At 41.0% G+C, this 10,166-nt stretch overlaps 1 non-coding gene across 1 annotated transcript; it reads left to right on the top strand.

Annotated features, from left to right (window-relative positions):
• The first annotated feature begins 669 nt into the window (after positions 1-669).
• Positions 670-807, top strand: LOC114809604. Its single transcript, XR_003757380.1, has one exon. It is a non-coding gene; the product is annotated as a small nucleolar RNA SNORA7 (small nucleolar RNA).
• Positions 808-10,166: the final 9,359 nt, after the last annotated feature.

Genomic DNA, 10,166 nt, shown 5'->3' with positions numbered 1-10,166 from the left:
TACAAGGTGAGCGGGTTGTCCCACGTGGGGCTCACAGTCTTCATCCACATTTTACAGATAAGGGAACTGAGGCACAGAGAAGTGAAGTGACTTGCCCAAAATCACACAGCTGACAAGTGGCTGAGCCGGGATTTGAACTCGTGATTTCTGACTCCCAAACCCGTGCTATATCCACTGAGTCACACTGCTTAAGACCCTGGGAAGTGTAGTCTTACTTTAGTCTTTTCTGTATCTTCATTTATTTCGGTGTTTCCATATCTGCCCTTGTCTCTGGGTCTGTATGTCTGTTTTTGTCTCGGTATGACAGGGTTTGGGTCATTTTGCCATAATCACAATGCAAGGGCTTTGGGCCATCAAGCACTGGAATCTGTGTCATGACATCCCTGATATCCTTAACTTGCTGACTGAATAAAGTCAGTTCCCAATGTTGCTAAATGTGTGGTCCTTTCCTTCAGGTTGAATTGAAAAGCAAACTACAGATTCTTATCTTCAGAAGTTCCATTATTCAGTTATAGGCCGATACAGTCAATCTAATCCTTTAGACATAAGCTTGACCTATACATTAGTTTTGGAGTTTATCCCTTCCTTCCTTGATTATGTCTTTATCTTGAATCTACGGCAGTACGTAGCACATAGTAAGAGCTCAAAAAATACCACGTAATATGGGTTCCCCCCTCAGGGTTGCACCTGGAGAGTTTCCAGTCCTCTACCAGTCTCAGCTATGGGAGGGAGAGTCAAGCAGAGGCCTACCTATTCCATTCTTAGCTTGGCCAGTGGCTAGCGAGTGGAAGGCAATCTGCTACAAGTTAAAACTCACCTGATCTGGGCAGTAGCGGCATGGGAGAGAGCCAAGGGTGGAGACTCAGGTTGAATGTGCAGAAGGAGGCAGTGGTGAACCACTTCCATATTTTTACCTAAAAAACTCTATGGATACACTACCAGAAGAATTGCAGATGGGGCGTTCTGGAAGAGATATGTCTGTGGCGTCGCTATGGGTGGGAGATGACCTGACGGCATAAGAAAAGACAATATGGGTTAAGGTGCAGTTGGAGAGGTCTTTTCATCCTTTCTCTAAGATCTCAGGGCCAGCCAAATGGGGCCCCCTGTTCCCCTAAAGTAGCTCCCTTCCCCCCACCCAGTGGGGACATGGGGCATGGACTCTGTCCAACCTGATTAGTGTTTAACCACCCGAATAATTAGTACAGTGCCTGGCATATAGTAAACACTTAATGAATCCAATAATAAAAAAGAGTTAGAGAAGCAGCATGTCCTAGGGGAAAGAACGTGGCCCTGGGAGTCCGAGGATTTGGGTTCTAATTCTAGCTCTGTCACTTGTCTTTTGTGTGAACTTGGGCAAGTCACTTAACTTCTGTATGCCTCAGTTCCCTCATCTGTGAGATGGGGATGAAGAAGATTGTGAGACCCATGTGTCATATGGATTGTGTTCCAACTGATTATCTTGTATGTATCCCATTGCTTATTATAGTATTTGGTACATAATATGCACTTAAAAAATTTTAAAAGAAATCAGTCTTGAATTCGTGTTTCCAGGTATTTAGTTACCCAGTTAACTTAGAACTCCTCAAAATAACCAGTAGGTAGGTACTTTTCCCATGATTACTCTCCAGGATTGGGTCCCGACTGAGACCTTTTAAATGAAGTTCACATCAGCCCTTGCTGGACTCATACAGGATCTGTGGCTAAGTGGGCTATTTGTGAAGCCACTTTGCAGCTCTGACTAAACTCTGAGACAAGTCCAATCACAGAGTAGAGATTGGTAAGAAAAGCACAAAGCTAGGGGGTCTGGCTCCTTATCTCAGCTCTGCCACTTGCTTCCTATGAATTTAGGCAAGTCACTTAACTGCTTTGAACCTTTCCTCATTTGTAAAATAAGAATTAGTTGCCTATTTTACATCCCCCTTAGGGTGTGAGCCCCAGGACAAACAGGGGCTGTGTCTAATCTCATTGTAATATATTTTAGCCCAGGGCTTGGTATGGTTCTTGATGCCTACAACTTAAGAAATATTACAGTTATTTATTTGTTGTCATTAATAACAATAGCCATAAAACTGGTCCTTCTCTGTCTGATTTCCTTCTTGAGAAACCAGCATATGGTTCCTTTCATTGGCAACGAAAAGAATGACAAGTGATTTTGTTTGTTCATTCTCTTAATATAGTAGTTTGGACAGTTTGACAGCAAAATGATGATTCTGTTTGACACAGTTCCATTAGTTACAAAGAGATGCTTGTACAATCACTAGCTTTAATAGAGACAGATATGTATAACCCTGAGATTTATGACAGATGTTTATAATTCTGTTGGCCAAGAAAATATTTTTCCTAGAAAGATAATAGACCTACATTTTTAAGTTTACTGTTTGGTTCCTCCTTCCGCCTTGGCTATTTTGCTTATAACTAATCTACATATAGGTAGAATATTCCCTGACAGATAGCTAAATTGAGGTTGCCCTTAGATACACATCTACTCATTGAGATTCTTTATCGTCATCATCAATCACACTTATTAAGCACCTCCTCACATAACTAAGCATCTGGGAGAGTGCAGTAGAGAAAAAACACGATCCCTGTTTACGAGGGACTTACAAACCACCAGAGTCTTAGACTGGCACAAATGATTGACACACAGAGAGAAGAGGGGAAAGGAACAGATTCATTCAATTGCATTTATTGAGCGCTTACTCTGTGCAGAACTCTGTACTCAGTACTTGGAAAGTACAATTTGGCAATAGATAGAGACAATCCCTACCCAACAAAGGGCTCACAGTCTAGAAGGGGGAGAGAGACAACAAAACAAAACAAGAAGACAGGCATCAATAGCATCAAAGTTATCAGATAGTTACCAGAGAATGGAATGTAAAGTAATGGAGAAAGCCCAGGTTTGACAGTGAGAGGACCTGGTCTGCTGTGTGACCTTGGAAGCCACAACTTTTCTTGTTGTGATCTGGTTTTGACGTCTGTCTCTCCTCTTCTAGACGGTGAGCCCGTTGTGGGCAGGGATTGATTCTCTCTGTTGCTGACATACTTTCCAAGCGCTAGTACAGTGCTCTGTACACAGTAGGGATTCCGTAAATATGATGGAATGAATGAATGAACTTTTCAGTGCCTGTGTTTCCTCATCTATTAATGGGGTTTAAATCCTACCATGTCCTAGTTAGACTGTGAACCACACATAATAGTAATGATAATAATAATGTTGGTATTTGTTAAGAGCTTGCTATGTGCAGAGCACTGTTCTAAGCGCTGGGGTAGATTCAGGGTAATTGGGTTGTCCCACATGAGGCTCACAGTTAATCCCCATTTTACAGATGAGGTAACTGAGGCACAGAGAAGTTGTGACTTGCCCAAGGTCACACAGCTGCCAAGTGGCAGAGCTGGGATTCGAACCCATGACACATAGGACAGGATCTGCATCCACTCTGGTTATCTTGTATCTACCTCGTACTTGCACAGTGCTTAGCACATGGTGTTTAACGAGCACCATAATTATCAGTAGTAAATTAATGTGCCTAAAAAGAAAAGTACAGATGTACGCCAGGTTATGAGCAACTCCCATTCTGTGAAACTCAGGTGTATGACCTCAAATTTTACTGATTCACCCTAGCATTTATAAGCTATCCCCCAACATTACATCCGCAGATAAGTCAATTCCCTCCTTGCCTCTTCCTCCTCCTCTTTTCCAGCAATCTTGGCTTCCAGATTTGTATGCAGCAACCTCTGAGATCTTGTGCAGCAAACTCTTTCAGGAACTTGTAAGGGTAGAAAGGTTCAGAAGAAGTTAGCCCTTTACAGGTTCCCTAAGGAAGAAAAGACAAAAAACTGCTGGTCAACTTAAGTAAGGAAAATTCTTCATTAAAGTTAAGAAACTACTACCACAGCCAGCAGCGTACTTCTGTAGCTCCTTGCAAACTTCATTATCCTATTATGACTCCTCATCTACTTAATGTTGTAATTGTATGGTTTGAATTACTTCAATAAAGATTAAACATTACTTTAGCGATACTTAACATTTCAGTTTATAGCACAAAAAGGAATTTCATATTGTCTTTCCAGAGGTTCTGGAATGGATCTGAATTTATAACACATAAGTTAAAAGGAAACAAGTCCTATGATCCGGCCATTCATATTTTCACAGGAATACAACTTCATTGTGTATCGGTGTATTTTTAAAATTGCATTTGTTAAGCGCTTATTGTGTGCCAAGCACTGTACTAAGCGCTAGGATAGATACAAGTTAATCAGGTCGGACACAGCCCAGGTCCAGCTTGGAGCTCATAGTCTTCATCCCCATTGTACAGATGAGGTAACTGAGGAATGGAGGAGTTAAATGAGCTATCCAAGGTCACACAGCAGACAAGTGGCAGAAATGGGATTAGAACTCAGGGACGTCCGACTCCCGGACCCATGCTCTGTCCAGTATGTCATGCTGCTTCCCACTAAGTCATGATGCTTCCCAATTTCCAAATTGCTATATAAATAAGTGTTCGAGGTAGTTATATCAATCAATAAATCAGTGATATTTATTGAGATTTTTTGTATGCAGAGAACTATACTAAGCACTTGAGAGAGTACAGTGCAACAGAGTTGGTTGACACATTCCCTGCCCACAAGGAACTTAGAATTTAGAGAGGAATTTATGTATATTTGTGTATGTCTATATACATATATGCATATATATAAATATACATATTTGTATATAATATATAAATATAAACATGGCATCTATTTACAAGGGACTGTATATTCTAATGATGGCAGGTGAAATGGCATAACCTGGGTTGGGGAAAATTAATAAGAGAATGTTTTCTAGAGGAGCTCAGATTTCAGGAGGGCTTTTGTAAATGAGGAGAGCTGTTGTCAAGCAGTTATGGGTGGGGAAGGATTTCCAGGAAAAGGGAAGGGAGTGAACAGGGGGTTGGTGGTGGGTGAGTGAGTTATGATCAGAAGGTTACCTTGGGAGAAGGTAAGCTGGGGAATAGCAGCTGAAGACAGCAGATATGCAAGAAGGAAGAATGCTGGAGAGGGTCTTCCTGACAATGGTCAAGGGGAAATGGATAGCCATTGGAAGTTTTTGAAGAGCTGAGAGACATATTTGGGAAAATTCATTCAATCGTATTTATTGAACGCTTACTGTGTGCAGAGCAAGATGATCTGCAAGGCAGAGGAGTGGAATATAAACCAAAGAGGAGAGAGGTCAGGGACGGGGAGACCAGCGAGGAGGCTAGAGCAGTAGTTCAGACTGGAGGTGGCGAGAACCTGAACGACCAGAGCAGTGGTTGTGTAGATGGAGGAGATAAGGAGGCGAGGATCCTTGTCATATGTGGAGGAAGAACAGGCAGGATTTAGAAGTAGACTGAATGTGAGAGTTAAAAGACAGCAGGGAACATGATTCCCCAGTGGCAAGCTTCTGGGATGAGATTAGTGTTCACGCTAAAAATAAAGTACAGCAAGAAAATGAAGAGGCCTCTGCTCTTTGCTTATTTTCATATAAGTTTCTCTTCTCCAGTGGGGACAAATGATTAATTTTTATCCACCCAAGATGGTAGTTCTGGGACTTATGAATGGAAAAAATACGATTTAGAGTGTCTGAGAGATGAGGTAATAGTTCCTATCATGTTCATTCTGGCAGCTTTACAAATTTCATTTTGTAAAGAAGAGGATGATTAATCTTTACTCATCTTGTCTTCAGATGAAAGAGAGAGTGGATCACTAGCCTTATACCCCATATCTTCCAACCAGTGGAATAAAAGTTGAATATTGGGAATAAAATTTGAATATGAACTTATAATTAGAGCCTAGGCAAAGATTTCAATAAGTGGATCTTTTCATTTTATGTTGTGTTAGTGTAATAACTCAGTTTGCTGCCCTCATAGGGGCAGCATAACATAGTCATTAATTATGAGAAGAATGATATGCATTCATTCCATATTCCATGAGACAGTGGACTATGAAATTTAACAGTTTACCAAACGGGAGCAAATGATACCTCTTCTCACTCCCCATCCAAGGGAAGAGTTCAAGATAAAAGATACTTAGACTGAGTAGCGTTAGTATTTCAAGCCAAGTTAACTGCCATGCCAATTCCAATCTAGCAAAAAACACATTGCTAACATTAAAAACTTCAAAACCTCCCCAGATTAATGCCAGTTTTCTGTTCTTGACAGCCTTGTGCCAGCTTTCACAGTAGTGAAGACCTGACACATTTCTGTGGAACTTTACAGTTGATTTTGTCACAGAAGACAAAGCCATTCCCGCTGACTGAATGTTCTTTGCCGCCTATCACAGTGGTGAAGGAATTGCACATTTCCAGTGACTGGAATGCCCTCTGGCTACATAGCAGGGCTGAGAAAATCTACTGTTTTATCTTTTGGCTGAATACATCAGCTCCATCCCATATTCATTGCTGTGCCTTTTGTCTTCAGTTCTAATGGAGTCAACACAGGGATGACTTAATACTTACTAATTTCTAAAGGAGGAGACAACCCAACTGTATTGTGGGTAAATATTAGGTCTTTGTTACTTGTTCGGAAACTGTCCCTAGTGATTTAACTATTACTATGAAAATATTTTACTTGCTTTATAGATAAGCTATTCATTTTCTAAAATATTATCTTCTGCATTTAGTGCTGAATGAATTCTGTACAGCACAGAATTCAGTGTGTGTTCAGTATATATTGATGATGAAATTTCTTGCTTCTCCCTGGTCTCTTGGGTTCTCTGCTTTTCCGATTATGAACCCGATGCTTTCAGATGCTTCCCTTTTCCCTAACTCTTTAATACCATCATTATTATCCTACTGACACGTGGGAACATCAGTAATAATAATTATATATTTGTCAAGCGCTTTTGAAGTACCAGTCACTGTACTAAGCGATGGGGTAGATACTGATGGGGTAGATACTGGCAAATCGGGTTGGACACAGTCCCTGTCCCATATGGGGCTCAACAATCTCAGTGCATTTTACAGATGAGGCAACTGAGGTGCAGAGAAATGAGGTGACTTGCCCAAGGTCACATAGCGGACAAGCAGCAGAGCTGGGATTAGAACCCATGACCTTTCTGACTCTCAGGTCCATGCTCTATCCACTATGCCATGATGCTTCTGCACAGAAGTAATAGAAGAAAGTGGATGTGGAAGGAGAGAACTTAATGGGAAACATTTGCAATCAATAGTTTCACATCCTGTTGTGATCTATATTAACCTTATTATAATAGTTTGACCACCTTACTAACCCCATTACTGATTCCTTTTATGCCCTCAGCAACCAATTCCATTCCAAGAGAAAACATGGAATGAGATTCTGCTAACCTAAAAAATGATGAGGAAACAAGGAAACTCTATCAGCATGTTATCTTAAGATCCGCCAGAAATCCTGGAAGTAAGACACTTCTGTTTTGCAATTACTTCATCTTTCTAATGAATTACTTCATGAAAATGTTAAGGATCCAGTGAAACTGTAAATTCTAGGGAGGCAATATATTTTACGCCCAAGAGTAGGTACTGCTCATGGTATCCAAAGCACTATGATGGCAGTTCTTCATATTTACTAAGGCAGGGATGCAGCAGGGAAACTGGAAAAGGCAGCCCATCAACCTAAGATGTGGTCATTCCACCAGCAGCCAAGCCGTTATCCGAGGTCAGGCTTACTGGTGGATGGGGATATGAGAAATAAGATAATTTAGGACATATGGGGAGGGGCCAAGATTAGATCCTTCTCTCAAATACCCTGGGAACTCCTTGATCAGGGAGTCTTTCATTTAACAACCCTACCTAAGGTGTCTTTGGGAGATAATGTTGCCTAATGATTAGACTGTAAACCTGTCATTGGGCAGGGATTATCTCTATCTGTTGCCGAATTGTACATTCCAAGCGCTTAGTACAGTGTTCTGCACATAGTAAGTGCTCAATAAATACTATTGAATGAATGAATGAATTAATGATGGTTAGAGGACAGGCTTGGGAGTCTGAAGGAGCCAGCTTCTAATCCTGGCTTTGTCCCTTGTCAGCTGTGTGACCTTGGGCAAATCAGCTAACTGAAAAATGGGAATGAAGACTGTGAGTACCGTGTGGGACATTCATTCATTCAATCGTATGTATTGAGTGCTTATTGTGTGCAGACCATTGTACTAAGCGCTTGGGAAGTATAATTCAGCAACAAATAGAGAAAATCCCTGCCCACTACCAGCTACAGTCTGGGATGGGGGGAGGGAAAAGAGAGGGGGGACATGAACTGTGTCCAACCTGGTTAGCTTTTATCTACTCCAGTGCTTAGAACAGTGCCTGGTGCTTATTAAGCATTTAACAAATACCATTTAGAGAAATTAAAGATATGAGGAAAAACTGCCTAAAGCATGGTAATCAGTTGATTAGAGCAGAATGGTTAAATTCAGAATATCTATGTGGACTCAAAACCAATTAAATTCTACACTAGAAGAAATGCACCCATTTTAGGAAACTAGTGCTAGGGATAGTCTTCAAACCTTATTTTAAATGACGTGGTTGGCCCAGTGACTCTTGGGGGTTGCCTGTGACAAGGAGGGGGGTTTAGATTGTGGTCTAATCACAAATTGTTGACTCTTTTTGATCAAAGACCTAGGGAAAAATGGGATAGTCAAAATTAGAATTGAAAGCAACTAACCCTTGCAAATGTCAAGGGCAGACTGTCAGGGTTGGTCTACCCCTTTAGACTGTAAGCTTTTTGTGGGCAAGAAACATGTTTATCAACTCTGTTGTATTGTACTCTCCCAAGTGTTTAGTACTGTGCTCTGCACACAGTAAGTGCTCAATAAATACCACTGACTGATTGAGTGATTGGTCAGTCATACAGTGGCCATTTCTGCTACATTTGTGCACATTAATGTAGTTCTAACCAATAAATCAACAAATGATATTAGTTGTGGTATTTAAGCACTTACTCTATGCCAAGCCCTGTACTAAGCACTGGGGTAGATACAAGATGATCAGGTTGGACACAAGTCCCTCTCCCACATGGGACTCGCAGTCTAAGTAGGAAGGAGAACAGTCCCCATTTTACAGATGAGGAATCTAGGCAGTGAGGAGTAAAATGACTTGCCCAAGGTCATACAGCAAGCAAGTCATAGAGCCAGCTTAAGAACCCAGGTCCTCTGATTTTCAGACCTGTGGTCTTTCCCCTAGACCACTGCCCACATCATCGACCCTTCAGGCTTTCACATGCTTTCTTTTTGTTTTTTCTGGATGCATTTTTGCCAGAGACTGGTATCCCTTCCTTGGAGTAACCCTGTGTGAAACATGGGAAAGTACAAAGACCTTCCTCACCACAAAGAAAATTCCTAGAATAGGGCATCGTATATTAGCAAATACATTTTTGGTCTTTTGCTATGAGTTGCTATTGCTGCATCAAAAGACCAAATATGGACCCAATATGCTTTTTTATGGAATTTGCTAAGCATTTACTACATGTTCACAGTCTAAGTAGGATGGAGACCAGGTAGTGAATCCCCATTTTACAGCTGAGGAAACTGAGGCACATTTGGCAGCTCAGCATTAGAACCCAGATCCTCTGACTTCCAGGCCTGTGCTCTTTCCACTAGACCCTTCTTTTTCCAACAGTTTTTGTGATCACAAGTTGTGGATGAATGCAGCCCAGGTGATTTCCAAACAAGAGCAACAAAAACTTTACAATATTCCAAATGCCTGAATACATTTCAAGTCATATATTTCGTTAATAGAATTTGTAATACTTCTTTTTGGTTTCTCAGTCCCTGATCCCTTCGCTATACTTGAGTTTCTATGGAAACAAAGATGGCATTTTTAAGTCAGAACGAGGTAGAAATCGCAAATGAAGAAGAATGACAATATATAGGATGATTCTAAAAGTGCACATGATCATGATTTGAGAAAGATGATTCGATGATGGCTACGTGATTACATTTAATGAATTCATTAGTTCATTCAATCATATTTATTGAGCGCTTACTGTGTTCAGAGCACTATACTAAATGCTTGGGAAGTACAATTCAGCAAGGAATAGAGACCATCCCTGCCCACAACGGGCTCACATTTGTGTGACAAAAAGGCCATGTGTTACTAGGTAAATTCTGTGCAGCAAAAAAACCCAATAACACATACTCTCCAGGACTGAGTACTTTAGTAACAGGGGAAAAGA

The sequence above is a fragment of the Ornithorhynchus anatinus genome, chromosome 2 (assembly GCF_004115215.2).
Source record: "Ornithorhynchus anatinus isolate Pmale09 chromosome 2, mOrnAna1.pri.v4, whole genome shotgun sequence".
In the NCBI taxonomy this organism is placed as follows: Eukaryota; Metazoa; Chordata; class Mammalia; order Monotremata; family Ornithorhynchidae; genus Ornithorhynchus; species Ornithorhynchus anatinus.
Note: the sequence above shows the minus strand (reverse complement) of the source record. Positions and strands in the feature narration are given on the sequence as shown.